The sequence below is a fragment of the Nelumbo lutea genome, chromosome 1, assembly GCF_056320005.1.
Source record: "Nelumbo lutea isolate HS-2025 chromosome 1, American lotus-T2T, whole genome shotgun sequence".
NCBI lineage: Eukaryota > Viridiplantae > Streptophyta > Magnoliopsida > Proteales > Nelumbonaceae > Nelumbo > Nelumbo lutea.
In genome coordinates, this window is record NC_142684.1 from 92,412,103 (window position 1) to 92,431,530 (window position 19,428).

General features: G+C 35.5%; 1 pseudogene; it reads left to right on the forward strand.

The window, feature by feature from the left end:
* Window positions 1–823: 823 nt before the first annotated feature.
* Window positions 824–4,805, forward strand: LOC148876137 (uncharacterized; annotated as a pseudogene).
* The last annotated feature ends 14,623 nt before the right edge of the window (window positions 4,806–19,428 follow it).

Here is a 19,428-nt window from a genome sequence, read left to right on the forward strand (position 1 = left end):
ACCACTAGCTATGCTTTGGGTCTAACCCTACCAGCTGAGGTAAGTTGTTCCACTAATTTGGTAGCACACCAATGTCAACCTTGTTAGGATAAAGTCCCCAAGTCTATTCAATGATTAAGAACAATCTAAACTAACAAAGTCTCAAAATTTTCCAGTTTAAAGAGTAATCACAAAAATATACAAATTAAAATATAAAAAAAATGTACTTCATTAATTTACTGATAAATGTTTTGTATATATCAATTTGATTAAAGCTAAGGGCATACATTGTATAACAATTAGATGGTGGGCAAGGGTGACACAGTTAAATAATTGAAAAATGAGCGAATTATTAAGTATAGTTTGGCTAATTTATAAGGAAAATAAATCAGAAATTTCAATCAATAATGTTTAGAGCATGGTTTTGAAAACCATATCAAACTAGATAGTTGGATTGGTTAACCAAGTAACCGGTCATGAATCTGGGTCCAATTTTGGCCCCAAAACCATCTAACTTTGCCTCGAACCAGACATTTAGACCATTTAACCCAGAAATCGATGGCCAAAATGGTTCCATTTTCGGTCTGGTTTTTAAAACCATGCTTAGAATACAACCAAGAGAAACAAGCTACAATAAAAGTGAACAAAAGTAATCGATTAGGTATGAATAAGACAATAATGAGAGAATTCTACCAAGAATTAGTAACCTAAGCAATATCTGGTTTGTTGTTCTAAGCCTTATTCTTTCAATTCTTTTTCATTTTAGGGAAGAATTGGCAAGAATGAATAATATTATAGCATTTGGTTACAAAATTCAAAATGAAAAATCAACCTATGCACAAAAATGGAGGTAGCTTACAACATAAAAAATAATTGTGCCCCATATGGCTTATTTTCACTCTTCAAAGAAGCTCTACAACACAAAGTGTTTTTGAAGAATGAAAATGGATATGGGGCACTTTGATATGATGTTTTATTATATTTTATGACTTTCTTGGTATATTATGTTTATCGAATATACCAATTTGATAACATTTTGTACTTCTCCATGTTATTATTTTATTTTTAATTTTACAATTTATAAATTTCATTTCCATTTGGAAGTTCCAAGCTCTTTTTTTTTCATTTACACATTTGCCTATTCAATTCAGCAACTAGTTTTAAATATGGGCTAATTTCTTCCTTTAAATTTTCTTTTATATTTTCTCTATGCAATCAAATGCAAAAGATTTTCTAATTTCTTGTTTTCTTTTGTTATTCATATTTTGTGTGATTGATGTGAGGCCCAAATGGTTTATTTGTGTTTGGTCTTGCTTGTTTCTACTATACATCTACTGATGGGTATTATTTCTAAACCTATATTATTATTTTGGTTGAAAAAAAAAGAATAAAATTGAAGTTTGTAACCAAATAGGTTTCGAATTTATTCTCATCCTTGTGACAAAAATTTTCATACTTGTTGGAAAAGATGTATTTGGTTCATACTAACATTTTCACATTCTACTCATTCTACTCATTTTTATCCATTCTAAAATTTTATTATTGGAAAGAATGAACAAGAATAAGAGTTGAACCAAGTATACATGGCCCTAGATTCCATCCAACATTATGGAAGAGATCTATTGATGTTGTACCTATCCAATAAATAAAGAGTTCAGATCTGCGCCCCACGAGGGGGCGCCCCACAACATCTCACTATGCATTCCCGCCTTGTCTTGGGAATTCCTCCTGATGATGACATCATCGGGTCTGATACTATCATTGGGAGATGTTATCAATACACGGGAGGAATCCGCTGTGGGACGTTGTGGGGTGCAGATGTGAACTCATAAATAAGGGAGGATAAAATGTGGTGGGGAGCAAGCCCATCTTAGATGTTTTTAGGTTTTAAGAATAGATAACCAATAGGAAGGGGTAAATAAGATGTTCAAAAGCTTATGGAATACTAAGTGTTACCTAAAGGTCAAATTATTCCTGTGGTTAGCCAAAACGAGTTTGTGTATAGGGAGTGAGAGGATAATTCAGCATGAGGATTGACTTGCTAGTATCAAATTAACAATTCCTCAATGGTAGAGATTTTCTTCTTCTTGTCTACTTTAATGTAGAAAGAAGAGAAAATGATATAATAGGGCTAATTTGAGGAAACCCAAAACCTCCTACTGGAGTGAGTTAGAATTTAATTTAAATTGGTTAATAATTAATATTGATAGGCCATATTTCAACCACCAATCAGAGTCTGACATGTGGCACCAATAAGGGAAAAGTGGAGAAAATTAACAATGAGGAGAAACAGGACAGAGGAGCCCGAGTTATTGAAAGGTCTATCCTTGAAGAAATCAAGCGAAGAAAGGGGGAATGCCGAATAAGTAAACCAAGTTTAACATGGAAACTTAGTCCTCCTACGTCAGGGATTCCTCCTCTGTATAGGGTGCTTAACTGAAGTATTAGCAACCACATGACACTACTTCACAATTTCTCAAATAAAGTTGTGTGTCTCTCTCTTCTCTGTTCCTCCTTTTTTCTAACTTGAACATCATGGAGTTCTTAGGTCTTAGATCAAATTTTGTGATTCTAACTCAGTAGGGATTCTCCATTGTTGCAAATCTTGACTGCAATAGATACTTCATTAATAGATAAATTAATATAATTAAATACATAGATTCATGAGTTACTCCAAATGAATACTAGGATAAGTGCCAAAATATCACATAGATCACGAAACTTACTCCAAATCATAATTAAGAAAAAAAATCACCCCAATCCAACAAGCGAGGGCAATGCTAAAGCCTTTGGAAATATTCTTGTAATTAGTAATCTAAATCGCTAACTGAGTCAAGTGGGTCAACAACTCAATTGATGAGGTCAGTGAGTCACTGATTAAGTCTGTAACGTAGAAGAGAAATTAATGGGTGTGGACTATTCCACACTACACTACTATAACAGGGACCAATCCACACCACACTATAGTCCATAGTTGTTTTGAACTGTGGGTACACTGTGTTGATTGGTTCAGTCCACATCTACACATTTTGATTCAATGTATCTCATATACAATTTATGAACTAACCTACACAAATGATCATAAGTGTCTAATTTTTACACTTTATATGATATAATAAATTGAAAAAGATATTAATAAATTAATATTAACCAACAAATATTTGCTTTAATAAAAACAGTAATTAAATAATTTAAAACTAAAATAAAAAATTATTATTTTATTGATAAAATTAAATATTAAAAATTTAATAAAATTATTATTTTATTAAAGAATGATTTTCCAATGGTAAAAATGTAGGGCACAATATAAAGAGGAGATGTACAATATCAAGTAGAGAGAAAATCAATGTGGACCAATTATAACCATGATATATATGTGTTGAGGAGATTTTGAGGTGTGGACGGAGCTAGTCCATGATATATTGTGGACCTGTCCTATCCACAACAAACCGAACACTGTGATCACCCCATGGTGTGAACTGAAATGATCCATCCACAAGATGACTATAGTTTCAAACACAGCCAAATCAATGGTTTTCAAAGAATTGGCAAATTTTAAGTTAACCCGAACTGAAATTGTCCGACCAGCCAAGACAATGACAAGTTGAAAATATTGGTATATTGTTGGTAATGGAACTGCCTAAGGCCCTATTTGATGATTAAGTACTTGTTAAAAGAAGTCCTTGTGTAGCAAGTACTTCTTAGAAGTACTTATTGGGGTGGGGATGTTTGGTAAGCTACTTCCCCCATAAGTGTTTATATTGACACAAATGATAATTTTACCCTTCATTGTAGATTACTCAGGTCTCTCCCTCTCCCTCTCATTTTGTTCACTGGAATTGTCGGAACCGCCGAAACTATAGATTGGACAACAGAAAGACTCCTTCGATTAACAACCTTCACAAAATTCTTGGATTCCCATTTCCGCCTCCCAAGTCTCTCTTGACTCCCTCTCCTTCTTCCGTTGTCTTCTAGCTTTATCCCCAACTAGTCCATCTAAGAGGAGAGAAATGATGAGAGCCATCTTAATATCATTTCAATGGAAAATTCAAGCTAGGAGATGACGAAAATGAGAAAACTTGACTAAATACGACAAACTCATTTTGGATCCAATAGAGAGGGAAAGAGAGATGGTAGGTTCAACGGTGATACTTTTCCTTGCAAATTCAACTTTGGTTCAGACATCGTCAACAAGAGAATGACTTTGAAGTCATAGCAAAGTCCTTCAATGAAGTTTCCTAATAGACCCATGAAGGGAGAGAAGAGAGGAAGTCCATTGGACGAGAGTTTCCCCGAAAAATTAAGGCTTTGTGAAGAGAAGAAAGAGAATACAAACGAAACTTCTCCCACCCAAGTTGCAGAAACTGATGTCAAAGAAGAACCAGATTCAATGCCACAAGATGCTGATGAAATTTTTAGGAAAATGAAGGAAACGTGTCTCATCCCAAATGTTGTGGCAATGCTTGATGGCCTCTACAAGGATGGGCTGGTCCAAGAGGCCATGAAGCTGTTTGGGTTAATGCGCGAGAAGGGTACATTCCTGGAAGTTGTAATCTACACAGTTGTAGTTGAGGGCTTCTATAAGACTCAAAAACTTGGTGATGCCAACAAGATTTTTAGAAAGATGTAGAATAATGGGATTTCACTGAATGCGTTCAATTACAGTCTTCATGCAGGGATTGTACAAAGGGAAGAGATTGGAGGATGCCATAGACATCTGCATTGAGATGTTGGCTTTTGCTCACCCTAGAACATCACCGATGGACCTACAACCAAACGCTGCCGTTGCCTGTTGTTATAGTGTTTCAAATGGAAGAAGAAGATGATAAACTCGAGTGGGGTAGTTTTGTCATTAAAAAAACAGGGACAGGTTTGTCCCCTTCAAATGAAGAAGCATTTTTTCAAAAAGTGCTGAAAAAAAAAGCCACATCCATGTCACTATTTTAAGAAGTATTTTTTTAATAATAAATACTTCTTACCCTCTTTTTTACCAAACACCCATAAGTACTTAAAAACCACTTAATGTGTGGTTCCATGTCTTAAAAGAGGTATTTGTTTAAATAAGTACTTCTTTTAAGTGTTCTCAAACACTACCTAAATTTAAGTGTTTCTCAAACACTACCTAAATCTCTTTGCAAATGCATAGTTCAATGTCTTTGTTGGCTTAAGTCTAGTTTTCATTGCACTGGACTTCTCGAAAAGTAAAATTTGCAATTGACCTATCAATTTAGAGAAATAAAAACAAAAATATAAATAAATTCAACTGCCCTCTCCACACTTCATGAAACAGCCCATTATGTATGCAATGAAAATCCAAAAGTGAATTTCAAAATAGATAACAAGCAAGAATGTTGGGTCTTCCTTTTTGCTTGTCTTTCCCAAAAACCTGGGTGGTGGTGCCACCAAATTTTATTAATTAAGCTGCAAATAAAGTACAAATTAAATAATTTATGGAACAAATTAAAAAAAAAAAAGCCTATTTTCTTGATGACTAAATGCAAAGCATGAATAGCTCAGAGCACAACTAACATGCTATTAAATTGTGGTATCTTCTGAGCAAAATGATTACAAGAAGTAATTTCTTCTCTTCCTATATTTTATTTGCTTATTCAGAGGAATCCAAGGATTACGCGATGTAATCCTCTTTCTGCTCTTTAGTTGCTTTGCTTTGATGTGGATGCTTCTTCCTCCACAAAAAGACACCAGAGAGGAGCTAGACCCTGAAGTGAACGAGGCTGAGATCTATGTCTTTGGGCACCTTACGAGGTGGAGGAAACTTTGGGAGGGAATTTGCCATAATCTTAGCAGCTTCTAAGTAGGATGCATACTTATTAACCACCCCAGTAGCCTTCTTTTGAGCTAATGCCAATTTACTGAAGTCAAGATCACGCTCCTCTCCTGTTTGATTATCAACAAATGCTCTTTTTCTGAAAGTCCAGTTGCCAGTTTTCCAATTGAAATGATACAGAGGAAGGAAGCGTTGGCCGTATATCGCTATGAATTCCATTGCAGCTATGATAAACTCGAACTCTTCCATGGACATGTAGTAGGGGAAGCTAACTCTGGTCCATCCAGGTTTGACACCAGCATAGCCCTACAAAATAACAATAATGACAACACATTAATCAGCTTTAACTGGGTGTTATTGAGTTTGGACAACCCAGTGGCCCATATAGGCCCATACTTGTGGGCTTATGATTTTAATACATATTGAGCCTCAAAAGCAAAGGGAGACCCATGGCCTCAACTTCAGTTCAGCTTGCTTTAATTAATATATAGAAGTATAGAACTACTTTGTGAGCTTTTAATCGCAAATGACCAATGAAGAATTTAATAATTTACCTTCTGGATGGCAGATCGGAAGGCAAGGGAAAGAGTCTCCTTGACATCAAGCAAAAGGTGACCATAAGGGCCAGCACAAGCACACCCACCTCTGCCTTGTATGCCAAAGAGATCGTTCAGGAGCTTGGCGACAAATGGCCCATGGAGAGGCTTGTCTTTCTTGTTCCCATACTCTCTCCACATGTTGAGTCCTTTGTCTCTCACTCTTCTACCATCTTCACCCACATCTGTAGATGAATTTGAGGTGGTGAAAATAAGGAAAGAGATAATTGATAGTCGCTTTACTCGGGTATTCCCCAGCACCCAGATGTTTGGATTGGGGAGAAGCCTTCTTAGAGCTGCATTTACGTATAAGTGTTCTTGTTCTTCAATCACACTGTAACCAATGTACTCCTTCACCCAGAAAGCTAATGCTGCTCGAATCTTTTGGATGATTGGTGGGGTCCCTGCATCTTCTCTCTCTTCTATGTCTTCATAATACAAAGTGTCCTGCAAATCATGTTTGTATATTATTATCTCAGTATAACATGCATGATCGAGAACTCAAACAGTAGTCCATAAACGAGTAAAAGCTACGATATGCGTTAGAAGATATGTGGAGTCTTTACCCTTTCAGAGAAGCCATTTACAAAGCTCACAGTTCCTCCTCCACAGGTTGAAGGGGGAGAAAATCTCAACTGATACAAGGCGGTGCTCATCAGAAGGAGACCAGGGGTTCCAGGGCCACCGAGGAACTTATGTGGGCTAAGAAAAAGAGCATCATAGCCATCCAGCTCTCCTGATCGCATGTTGATCTCCACGTATGGACCACTGCACCAATCCAAATAAATCTACGTTAATTGGTTATCAGGCGCAGCACAAACATGTGTACCCAAACAAAGGAATAAACACATACCTCGCAGCAAAGTCAAAGCATGCGAAGGCACCATGTTGATGAAGAAGCCGAGCGATGGCGCGTGTATCAGAATAGACTCCGGTGACATTGCTACAGGCCGAGAATGAACCCAACATAGGACGATTGGAGGACTTGTAAGTCTCGAGTTGTTGTTTCAGAGCTGCCATGTCTAGCAAGCCATCTTCATTGATACCAATCTCGATCACCTCCGCTAGGCTCTGTCGCCATGACAAGACATTTGAGTGGTGCTCAAATGGCCCAACAAATACCACCCATCTCTCCTCATTCCTTAGGGTCTTCAGCATTCTTTCTCTCATGATCGAGGGAACTGCAATTCCCATCACCTCTTGGAGGCGCTTGATAGCTGCGGTGGTGCCGGAGCCACAGAAGATGAGTGCATCATCAACGCCACCCCCTAAGCAGCTCTTGATGTATTCTGTTGCTTCATGCACCATCTTGGTCGTTTTGTGTCCAACGAAACTATCACCAGTGTGAGTGTTACCTGCACAAATGGGTAAAGGTTCAACTCGATTCAGAAGCTTTCCTCTTGGAAAAATAATCCCAACAAACGATTAATGTTTTGTCAATAAAAGCAATTACAAGAGCTCGTCAAAAGCTAACCATAGTAGGGAAGAACATCATTGGTAATGTAATCTTCAATATAGTGAAGACCCCTCCCAGAAGCAGTGTGATCGGCATAGGTAAGAAGGCGTTTCCCATATGGAGTATCGAACTCGACTTCGGCTCCAACCAGCTGTGAACGCAGCCAGGCAAATTTGGTCTCAGCGGGGTCGCTCCTATCGACGCCCATCTGGAGCATCTTAATGGATTTGGTTCGGTTCAGCGACTCATCTGAAACATCCGAAGCATATCTTCGCACAGATGGATTTCTCACCAGGGCTTGAAATATTTTCCTAGCATAGTTTTCTCCATGGTGTCCCTCTATTGTTGAGTCACCATGGATGCTTTCTGCCTTGAGTTCTTCAATCTCCATGCTTGGGATAGAAAGGATGGAAAGAGACAGCTGTTGGAGATTATGAACTAATTGTTTAGAAGAAACCCAAGAAGAAACACAAGAAGAAAATGCCCAAGAATGTTTACTCTTGTGATATGGTTTATCTTTTAGTCTAGCTTTGTGTGCTTGTGTTTGGGGGCTGGGGGATTGGGGTATATATAGGAGAAGAACAAGAGAGTCAAATAGTTGTTGGCTATTTATTATTTCATGCTATGGAGATTAAAAGAAATGAAATAATTTAAAGCAGTCTGTTCATTCATCTTTCTTGCTTGGCAATTACTCTTCATGCCACAATGTGGACACATTGACAGAGAAGCTCTAAATCTGGAGATTCACTCCAGTTTAGGCGTCTTGTGAGTCCAGGTCAGATGGGAACCCTACTTTGCCCGAATTTGTTTGTAACTTCTGAATTACCAATGGCTTGACCAGAACACTCCCTGACTAAAACAGAACTTCAACTACTTTATTTTCTGTGAGTTGGTCTTCTGATTTTTTTTTTCTTTCATTTATATTCTTTGCATTTGTTAATCAAAGAATAGTTTTGGTAATATCCCAATTCCTAGCTACCGATAATTTGACCAATCCAAGGTCTTTATTTCAAGTCTTCTCTTTCTCTCTTTTTTTTTTAATCTGATATAGGAAAATTTAGTGGTGACTTGTTCTTTTTTTTTTAATTTTCAAAATTTTTTATCAATTCATAATATAACTTTTTAACTTTTACCAGAAAAATGATGGTAAGTATAAACAAATATTAGTAAATTAGTTGCCTGTTTGGTTTGTTTCATTTCAATTATCATTACTAATTTGTGATTAAAAAAACAGAAAAAGATGGAAATATATACTTGGGCCCCAGGATCATATATTTCTTTACTCGGTCCCAAAACACATTTTGGATGTTTTATTAAGATGAAGTATGGATCTGCTAGCTGCATAATTGACCAAGAAAGTATCTGTGGCATTTGGGTCAATAAAATTACCAGTGTTGATTACAAAGATGCCCCGTCTGTAGCCAAGGGCCGCCCCAATCTGTTGCCTTATTCAACGAATAAAAATTATGGAATTAGGACCCAACCCAAAGAATCTCTTGACTCTCATTATTTTAAAAGTTTGGAATGTCAAGTTCCATAGCTTTGCCATCTTAATTTGTCAACAATAACGCGTATGGCCGATGCATGGAGAAGTCGCTCAAGACTTGGCTGATTGGAGCACCTCTTGTTGGACTTTTTTAAGTATGTCAACTCTGTACATTTGAAGATATATATTAACCACTCTTCAAAACAACTTGCAGAAGAGATTGTAAAGGGATACAATTACAGTATTATTGATTACACAGTATCAGGTTTTCAACTAATTGATGATTTAACTTGTTCATTAAGAGAATCTGCTGCTTCAATTGAGGTCATTAGGCCATCCACACTTCCCCAAGCTAGCTGAATATATGTTCAACATTCCAATTGCTTTCCTATGAAGATTTAATTAGTGATCTATTATTTTATTTTTTGTTTTAATTTCCTCCTCCATTAAAATTTTTCATAATTTATATCACCTTGCCTTGCTTATTCATGTCTCACTAGATCTAGTTCCAGGGGAAGCAGGTTTGTGTTGGGACATGAAGATGTAGTCAAAGTCTTGTTGGGCTCGAGTTGAGACAAACCTATTGACATCCCAACGTTGAACATAATGGGGTCAGTTTAAGATGGGTTATTGGTAAAAAAGGGCAGCCCAGTGGGCATGGTTCTCGACCAATGTAGGGTCTGGGGAGGAACAGGTGTACACAGTCTTACCCTTACACATACATGTATGTTATTTCCAAGATTTGAACCCTGATCACTAAGGTCACCATGGAGCAACCAACTATTGCTCTAATACCCACCTTTCCAAGATTTAGGAATGCTTCTCTAACTTTTTGTACCTTTCATATTGGGGAAGCCAATTGCTAAATCAACTAAAAGAATCATTTGGTGAAAAATATCTAAATTAGTTTTTGCATTAAAAAACCCCATTTAAAAAAGTGGAGAAATGCTCCATTAAACTTTTCACATTTGCAAGAAGTTACTTTACTTAACTTTGAACAAAAAAGCTGATAGACGAGCCAAACACTGAAAGAGCACTCTTTTAAAAACCACATTATAAAAAGTGGATTTTTCAAAAGCCTGTTTAGACCGATAAATACACCCAATTAAACACAGTCCAAGTAGTGTATATTAATAAACTAGAGTCATGCAAGCCTCAATCATGTCCTTCCCTAAAATAAGTAATAACTGCAATTGAAGGTATTGGATGGGCTCGGAATATTGGACCACTTTTGAATGGGCCCAAATCGATCAAAGGGCTGACCCCAAGCATTGTAAAATATTGTCTTGCTAAGTCGGGCCAACCCGAGTTGTACATGCAATATCATGAGTGAAGCAGGTAGGAGTGGATTTTATAACTAATTCCTCCATCCCTTGTAGAACTATAACCTTTAGTACAATATGAGGGAATCCAGATGCAAGATTCACTAATTGCGTATGCTTTGAGGTTTCCATTTTTCATCTACAGACTACAATCTTAATTGGATCCTACCCTGATTAAGTAGGTTGATGTATCTTTATTTAATAAACTACTTTGATGCTTGTATTAGTCAGGTTAGACCCTTCAGAATACATGCATGAATATCTCTTGAGTACTGAGGCTGCATTGAAATACAAAATTGGCATAGAATCCTTGATTTGGGTACGTATTCATCTCCTAGAAATTCCGTGCTTGACTTGTCTTGATTTAATTAATTTATTTATTATTCTTAGAGACACGGTACTCTAGTCCACCACTGTGGAGGCAACAACAGTAGGCACAAGTAATAACAAGGTTGTGAATCACGAGATGAATTCGGTATGCTTTGTCCGACCCACAGAGAAAGAAGTGTAAATGTGGAAATCAGGGATTCCCAATTACCCAGAAATCAAACCACCACGAGACTACTCTCTTGACTCACAACCTTGTTGCAAAGAAATATGATTGTTTGAATCACCGGAGCCCATTTGGCGGAGTTGAAATGACTATGAATTTTGAAATTAATCCGCAAAAACACAGAATTGATCGTCTCTGCAATGATACATTTCTGCTTTTGTAGAAGCACATGTAGACTAGCATTCCTCTTGGACCCAAAGTTGGTCCTCAATTGTCAATTCCTTTCTTTATGATTGGAATCCAAACACAGCCTAAAGAGCATCCTTCTACGTTAGTTCATGTACTTCTATCATTCTCCTTTCAGAACCATTTAGTATTTCTTCTATACGTAGATGATGAACGTCAAATTTGGGCTTAAAATTTAAATTGATTAGGATTCACTTCACTTATTCTTAATTTTATCATTCATTATGTATTTGGTATAGCTTTTGTTTATTAAATAAATGTTTGTACTTGATTTATTTTTAAAGTTGAGAAAAGTACTTGATAAATTGTTTATAGACAAATAGGTGTTATTAGGTGCTACATCAGAAGAATAGTGAATAAATGGTCAACCATTAGGGGAACGTTAAAATGAAACTCTCCCCAAAGTGCGCACATAAGTCAGAACCCACTTTTATGAATATCAATATGCATAGATGAATATGATGAAAAAAATGTTGATTCAGCGATAACATGTCAATGTTTTAATAAATGCCTATCATGAAAGATCCATACAACAAAATACATGCTAAATTCAGAACAAATAGCCTTAGAATTATCAATTTCTTTCTAACTAGTGAAGCAAAATTATGGTTCCAGCCGAAATAATAATAGTATCTCTCATTCTAGATATGTTTTGCTCCATTGACTTGAGCATTGAACTATCTTCCTCGGCTATATGATTCATGAAAAGTCCATTTTAAAAAAAATCTCACACACGAGTAAGGAAAACCTTGTAATCTTACCAGTAGGGGTGTAGATGGGTTGGTTCGACTCAGTTTAATTTACATATATAGATGTGCCAACCGAACAGAGACTATCGATTTATTTATCTGATTAACGAAACCAACCGACATGTATATAAAACCATTAAACCAATTTTAAATGCATTCAATCGGTTTAATTTATAGAAAAGTACAGATAAGTCTAATACAGATTTCTGATTCCTGCTGTAAAGCTATAAACATTCAGAATGTCCAAAAACCACACTCTATGTATTCATATTCGTTCTTGAATTAGCATTAATGTAAAGCTATAAACATTCAGAATGTCCAAAAACCACACTCTATGTATTCATATTCGTTCTTGAATTAGCATTAATGTAAAGCTATAAACATTCAAAATGTCCAAAAACCACACTCTATGTATCCATATTCATTCTTGAATTAGCATTAATTCCGAGCTGGTATCTACCCAAATAAACTTTAAACCTATAAATTCTGACTCGAGGATTATCAGTCATTCTCGCAAGAAAAAATACCAACAGACCTAATCCATTAGCTGAAGTAAAATGTTCAAATAACACAAGAGTTTGTTGTACGTGTCAGAAATGAAATTGATATGATGGGACTATGGTGATTAATCTCATAATAGGGATTGAGAGTGCAAGCCTATAATTATTAAATTAGAGGATTTGCTTTTATTTTCCAACTTAACCCAGACCCACCTTCGGTTTTCTTTAATTCACAGAGTCACTTAGGATAGAAAACTCTCCAACCTCAACCCACCCAAATCCTCCAATAACCTCATCACAGCGTTCTAGTAGCCCATTTGGCCCTGGTGGTGTTTCTAGTCCCATGTGAAAATGGAAATGAAAAGTTGTAAAGAGGTGGAGGACATTCTGAAACATCTACTAAAAGGAAGAATTTTTCCTCAAGCCTCCAGGTCACCAATGAAGGAATTAGGGGTGTCAATGGTATTCGAAAATTAAAATTCGAATTCGATATCAAAAATAATCTAATTGAATTTGAATAATCTGGATAGTGTGAATGGTCAAATTCGAATATACATCTTGTATCGATCAAATTATCGAATCGAATTTGAATACACATTGATTCAATTCAATAATTATCTAAATTCGATTATTATAATATAATATAATATATTATTTATAAGTGTCATGACTTTTTATAAAAGAAACATAAATATCTTAAAAACCCGGCCAAAGTGTCTTAACTTTTTTATATTAAATATGTATAAAAAGGAGAATGAGGAGAATTAATTACTCCTGTGACCACTCTAACAGGTGATAAAAAATAATATTTATTACTTCACAAAACAACCTACTCCATCTCATCTCCGACCTTTAGCCAGTTTCGAAGTTCCCCATTTCCCTCCCTTCTATCTTCTTCCCCTAGCGTCTGGTTTTACTGATTTTTTAATAAGAGACTTCAAAAATATGAATAGCATAAATTAAAGACAAAGAAGGTCATATGTTAATGAAGCAAAAGAGTGTTACAGTCACAATTGCAACTATTATTCATTGATTTTACAGAATACAAAAAGATTATAAAAGTCTCTCTCTTCTCTCTCTCCCCTCCCTCATCTCTCTTTCTTTCTCTACGTTATTGAAGACTTATTATTTGTTCTAGATTTTATTAGTTTTTGTTTTCTTTTTATTTTTCCCCTTGTTCTTCATTTGTCTTCATCATTCATAGAAACAGGCTTGTCTCCATAGATTGTTAAAAATGAAACAAGACTTGTTATTTGTTCTAGATTTTATTTGTTTTTTGTTTTCTTTTTATTTTTCCCCTTCGTTCTTAGTTTGTCATCATCACTCATAGAATCAGGTTTGTCTCAATAGATCATTAAAAATGAAACAAGATATTTTCTCCTTTCTCTGTAGTTCATTCAAAGGGAATGAGTGTGCTCGATTGTTTGGTCAAGAATTAGGTTTAATCCATCGAATTCAAATTAATCGAATATTTGATTATCTAAGTCAAATTCGAATTCAGTTTTTTACTTTTGAGTATCCGTTAAATATTGAACTGAATTCAAATCATTAGTTTTGTAATCGAATTTGAATTCAAATATAACATGATTCAATTCGAATTCGCTCCGTTTATAGGCTTAGAAGGAATTGAGAAACACACAAAGGTGATGATATGGAATCTCAAACACTAGGTAGTATTAATTTTATATTTTGAAGATGTGTCAAAAAGACAAGGGGTACTAAATGGAGGGTCATGGTTCTACCGTTCAAATTGGTTGGTGATAAGCCCACGGACTGATAGTTAGGGGTGGCAATTTTTCATCCAACCCGCCCATTTACTTGGTGGGTTGTATGATCAACTCATCGCCCAACCCTGCCCATTTAAATGGGTTGGGTTGGGTTGTGGATAATCATTAGGTTAACCATTACAGACATAAGTATTAATTCTATAGCCTTTTTTTTCATTTGAATTAAATAATTTAAAATTAATTTCTCTATTAATTATTGACTAAATTTAGTTTTGTCTTCAATCAACACACTTCACCCAACAGAAATCCAAATCAATTTGACTCAAGTTTGGACCAGTTCAACGCGATCTGACCCGACCCATCATATACCGATCCGGGTCAACCCAAATCTGAAATAGACCGTAGGCGGGATGGTTCGGTACCGCTTTCTCTGCCCGGCTTGGCTCGTCCAATCCATAACCCATTGACCTGTCGGTCGAATCGTCGACCCATTCAACAGTTTTTGGCCATTTTTTATTTTTTAATTTTTGTTGTCTGAATGGGCCATCCATTCAAACCGAACGGTCAAACCATCGACCTGGAAACCGGTGGCCAGAATGTTCCAATTCTGGGTCATTTTTTCTAGATGTCAATAATTATACGAAATAACTTTATAGTCATAGTCAAGGGAAGGGTAGACATTGCAAGGTTCCAAAACCTTGAAAGATAAATCCAAAGTAACCTTAAACATAGAAAAAAATTGGCAATAAATCCACCAAACTAGAAAAACCAAGGAAAAAAATCAGAAAAATGAGTGCAAAGTTCCGGTTTGAGATGGAGTTAAACATACATGCAATGAAAGAAAGACAAAAAGCAAATCATCTCGTAAGAAAATTAAAAAAAAAATGTACAAGAACACCCAAAGAAAAAACAAAAGGGAAGAAATAAAATGGTGGTAAACTCTAGACCATTTTGGATGATCTTGAAGAAGAAGACCAAACACCAAAAAAAAAAAAAAAACAAAAACAGAAAATGAAAAAAAGGAACATACTTCACACGCTCGAATAAAGCCCACAGTAGAAGAAACCTTTGAATAGTGAAAATCCAAAAGCATAAAAACCATGGTTTTCGAACCGCCATTGACCTGGACAGATAGACACTTTGGCCCAGGAACCGTCCAAGCAACTGGTTTCATTTTACTCCAATCCCGGTCCCTGGCCAAAAACCGTTGAATCGGTCAATGACCCATTGACCTGGGCGGTCAAACCGTTGACTCGTTGACCCGTTCAATGGTTTTTGGTCTTTTTTTTTTTAATTGGGAACTATCCTAACAATAGGTTCCGTTTTATCTCAATCTCAATCCTTGGCCAAAAACCGTTGAATCGGTCAGCAATCCATTGACCCAAGTGGTCAAACTGTTGACCCGTTCATGGTTTTTGGCCATTTTTTAATATTTGTTGTCAGAATGTCTTGTTCATTCGAACTGAACGGCCGGACCGTCGACCCAAAAACCAGTGGCCCGAACGGTTCCATTTTTGGGTCGTATGAGTAACACGCTCAAATGACATAACACGCATGACACTGCTTAATAGACCTCACACACTCAATTTTTTGCCCATAATTTTTGTTGTCAGAATGGGCCACCCGTTCGAACCGGACAGTTGAACTGTCGTTTTCTATTTTTTTAATTGAGAACTGTCCAAGCAACCGGTTCCATTTTATCTTAATCTCGATCCTTGGCCAAAAACCATTGAACCGATCAACAACCCATTGACTCGGGTGGTTGAATTGTTGACCCATTCATTGGTATTTTATCATTTTTTATTTTTTTTATTTTTGTTGTTCGAACGGGTCATCCGTTCGAATCGGACGGTCAAACCGTCAACCCAAAAGCTGGTGGTCAGAACATGTATGATACTGCTTAATGGACCTCACACACTCAATGTTTTTCCTATAATTTTTATTGTCATAATGGGCCATCCCTTTGAACCGAACAGTCGAACCGTCAACCCAAAAATTGGAGGCCATAACAATTCCGTAATTTTTTGCTTGTAAATTTTGTTTTCAGAATGGGTCGTTCATTCAATCTAGACGATCAAACCGTCGTTGACATGTTCAATGGTTTTTGGCCATCTTTTTTATTTTTTAATTTTTATTGTCAAAATGGGCCATCTATTCGAATCGGACGATCAAACTATTGACCCAGAATTTGGTGGCCAGAACAGTTCTATTTGGGGTCATATGAGTCATACGCTCGAATGACATAACGCGTATGATACTGCTTAATGGACCTTACACACTCAATTTTTTTCCTGTAATTTTTGTTGTTAGAACGGACCTTCTGTTTGGACTAGATGGTCAAATCGCCGACCCAAAACCGGTGGCCAGAATAGTTCCATAAATTTTTTGCTTGTAATTTTTGTTGTCAGAATGGGTCGTCCGTTCAAACCGAACAATCGAACCGTTGACCCAAAAACCGTGTGGCAGATAAGATATATAGGATTACTTATATTTGTTTCTTGTAATTTGAGAATTTTCAATGAAGAATCTTATATATATATATATATATATAGATTATAGGTAAATACCGCCATTTGGCGAAAGGAGAGACCATCCCTTTCCCTTTAATAGAAATACTAGCAGAGGGGCCCTGCTTCATAGGGACTGGAATGGAACCGCCAATCCATTGGCCCAGCCCCTAGCCAAAAACCGTTGAATCGGTCAACAACCCAATGACTCGAGCGGTTGAACCATCGACCCATTGACCCTTAAAATGGTTTTTGGCCATTTTTATTTTTTTAATTGGGAACCATCCAGGAAACTGGCCACCCATTGACACGAGCAGTCGAACCATTGACCCATTCAATGGTTTTTGGTCATTTTTTTTATTTTTTAATTTTTGTTGTCAGAAAGGGCCATCTTCAAACTGAATAGTCGAATCGTCGACTCGATAACTGGTGGCCAGAACGATTCTATTTTTAGGTCGCATGAGTCACACGCTCAAATGACATAACACGTATGGTATTACTTAATGGGCCTCACACACTCAATCTTTTGCCTATAAATTTTGTTGCTAGAACGATTATATTTTCTTCAATTTTTTTTTAATTGCGAATCGCCTAAGCAACCAATTCTGTTTTACCCCAATCTTGGTCCTTGGCCAAAAACTATTGAATCGGTCAATGACCTATTGACCCAAGTGGTCGAACCGTCAACCCGTTGACCCGTTCAATGGTTTTTGGCCGTTTTTTATTTTTAATTTTTGTTGTCAGAACGGGCCATTCGTCTGAACTAGACAGTCAAACAGTCAACCCGAAAACTGATGGCCAAAACAGTTCCATTTTCGAGTCGTATGAGTCACACACTTGAATGACATAACATCATGGTTTTTAAAACCGGCACGGAGACCGAACCAGTCAGGGGTCCGATTATTGGGTCAAACGTTTAGTCCGCTTTGACAAAAGTAAAAAAACTATTGGAACGATTCGAATGGTTTGATATCTAGCTATTAACAATATTTATAATAACTATTATATATTTATATAATTAGAAAATTATATAAATAATATTTATATAATTAGATAATTATAATAACAATATTTATAATTAAATATAATAACTATTATGCATTTATCTAACAATATTTATATAATTAATAGGAAGTGGGATTTAACAATATTTATAATAAGTATTATATATTTATATAATTAGATAATTATAATAACAATATTTATAATTATATATAATAACTATTATATATTTATCTAGCAATATTTATATAATTAATAAGAAATGGGATTAACAATATTTATAATAAATATTATATATTTATATAATTAGATATTATATATATATATCTAATTATTTATATATTTAATATGAAATGAGTTACTCTCACGTGAGAATCTACTCGTGCATTTATATAATTAATAAAAAATAGGATTAACAATATTTATAATAACTATTATATATTTGCATAATTATATAATTATATATCTAATTATTTAAATAATTAATATGAAATAGATTGCTCTCACGTGGAAATCTATTCCATTTTCTTCACAGAGAAAGCACCCCAATCCTCCATTTTCTACACAGATAAAGCACCCCAATCCATATATATATATATATATAGAATATATATATATATATATATATATATATATATATATATATATATATATATATATAATATAAGATAAGATGCCCGTGATCACAAGAGAAAAGCCATAAAACCTAGTTTATTTGAAGTAAAGATTTATTTCCTACAACTATGTCACATATTAGCCCCAATGAGATGTGGATCTATCCACGCTTGAAATAAAAAATCAGTTGACGTAATGTTTTAAATTTATTGTAAAATTTAAAATCAGTTGACTTTTTTTAAGGCTTTCAGACTCAGACTGGACCAGATAGTCGAACCTCAAACCCAGAAAGCAGTAGCCAATCAATTTTTTGCTGGTAACCGGTTCCTAGAAATGTTGATTCGATTGTTCTTTTCTTTTCTTTTCTTTTTTCTTTTTTAAAGGATAAATAAGGGGCAATATTTATTTACACCATGATATTTTAGTATATATTTGGCATGATAGATGTTGTGAATGATGCATAATCAAGAAACTAAATTGAAAAATGAGAAAAAAAACTAAATAGAAATAATTGTGATGCTTATAGATGTGAAGTCAGATATAGAAAAATTTAGGTCCTTTGAATTGACTTTGGGTATCATTTTCCATGTGAATTTTGTGGGGAATAAAATAATTAATTTTGGTCGGCGTTCGATCATCCAGTGGACTATCAAATGTCCCCTTGCAAATCTTGCATCTAACATTTTCCTAAAGTTTTCCAAATCTGCATCGGTATCAACATAGAGAAACCACACATACACATATTTATGCACACAAATACATGAAAAAAACCCAAAAAATAATAGAAAGAAAACACAGAGATATAAAGGTCGATTTCAATCTCTGGACCAGCAAGGAAGCTCTGGACATTTTCCTTTTTCGAACAGTAAAGGTGGATTGCTCCAACAGAGGTTATAAATTAAAAAAAAAAAAAAAAAAAAAGATTACAAACTCTTTACTGTAATATTGTACAAGCATACATG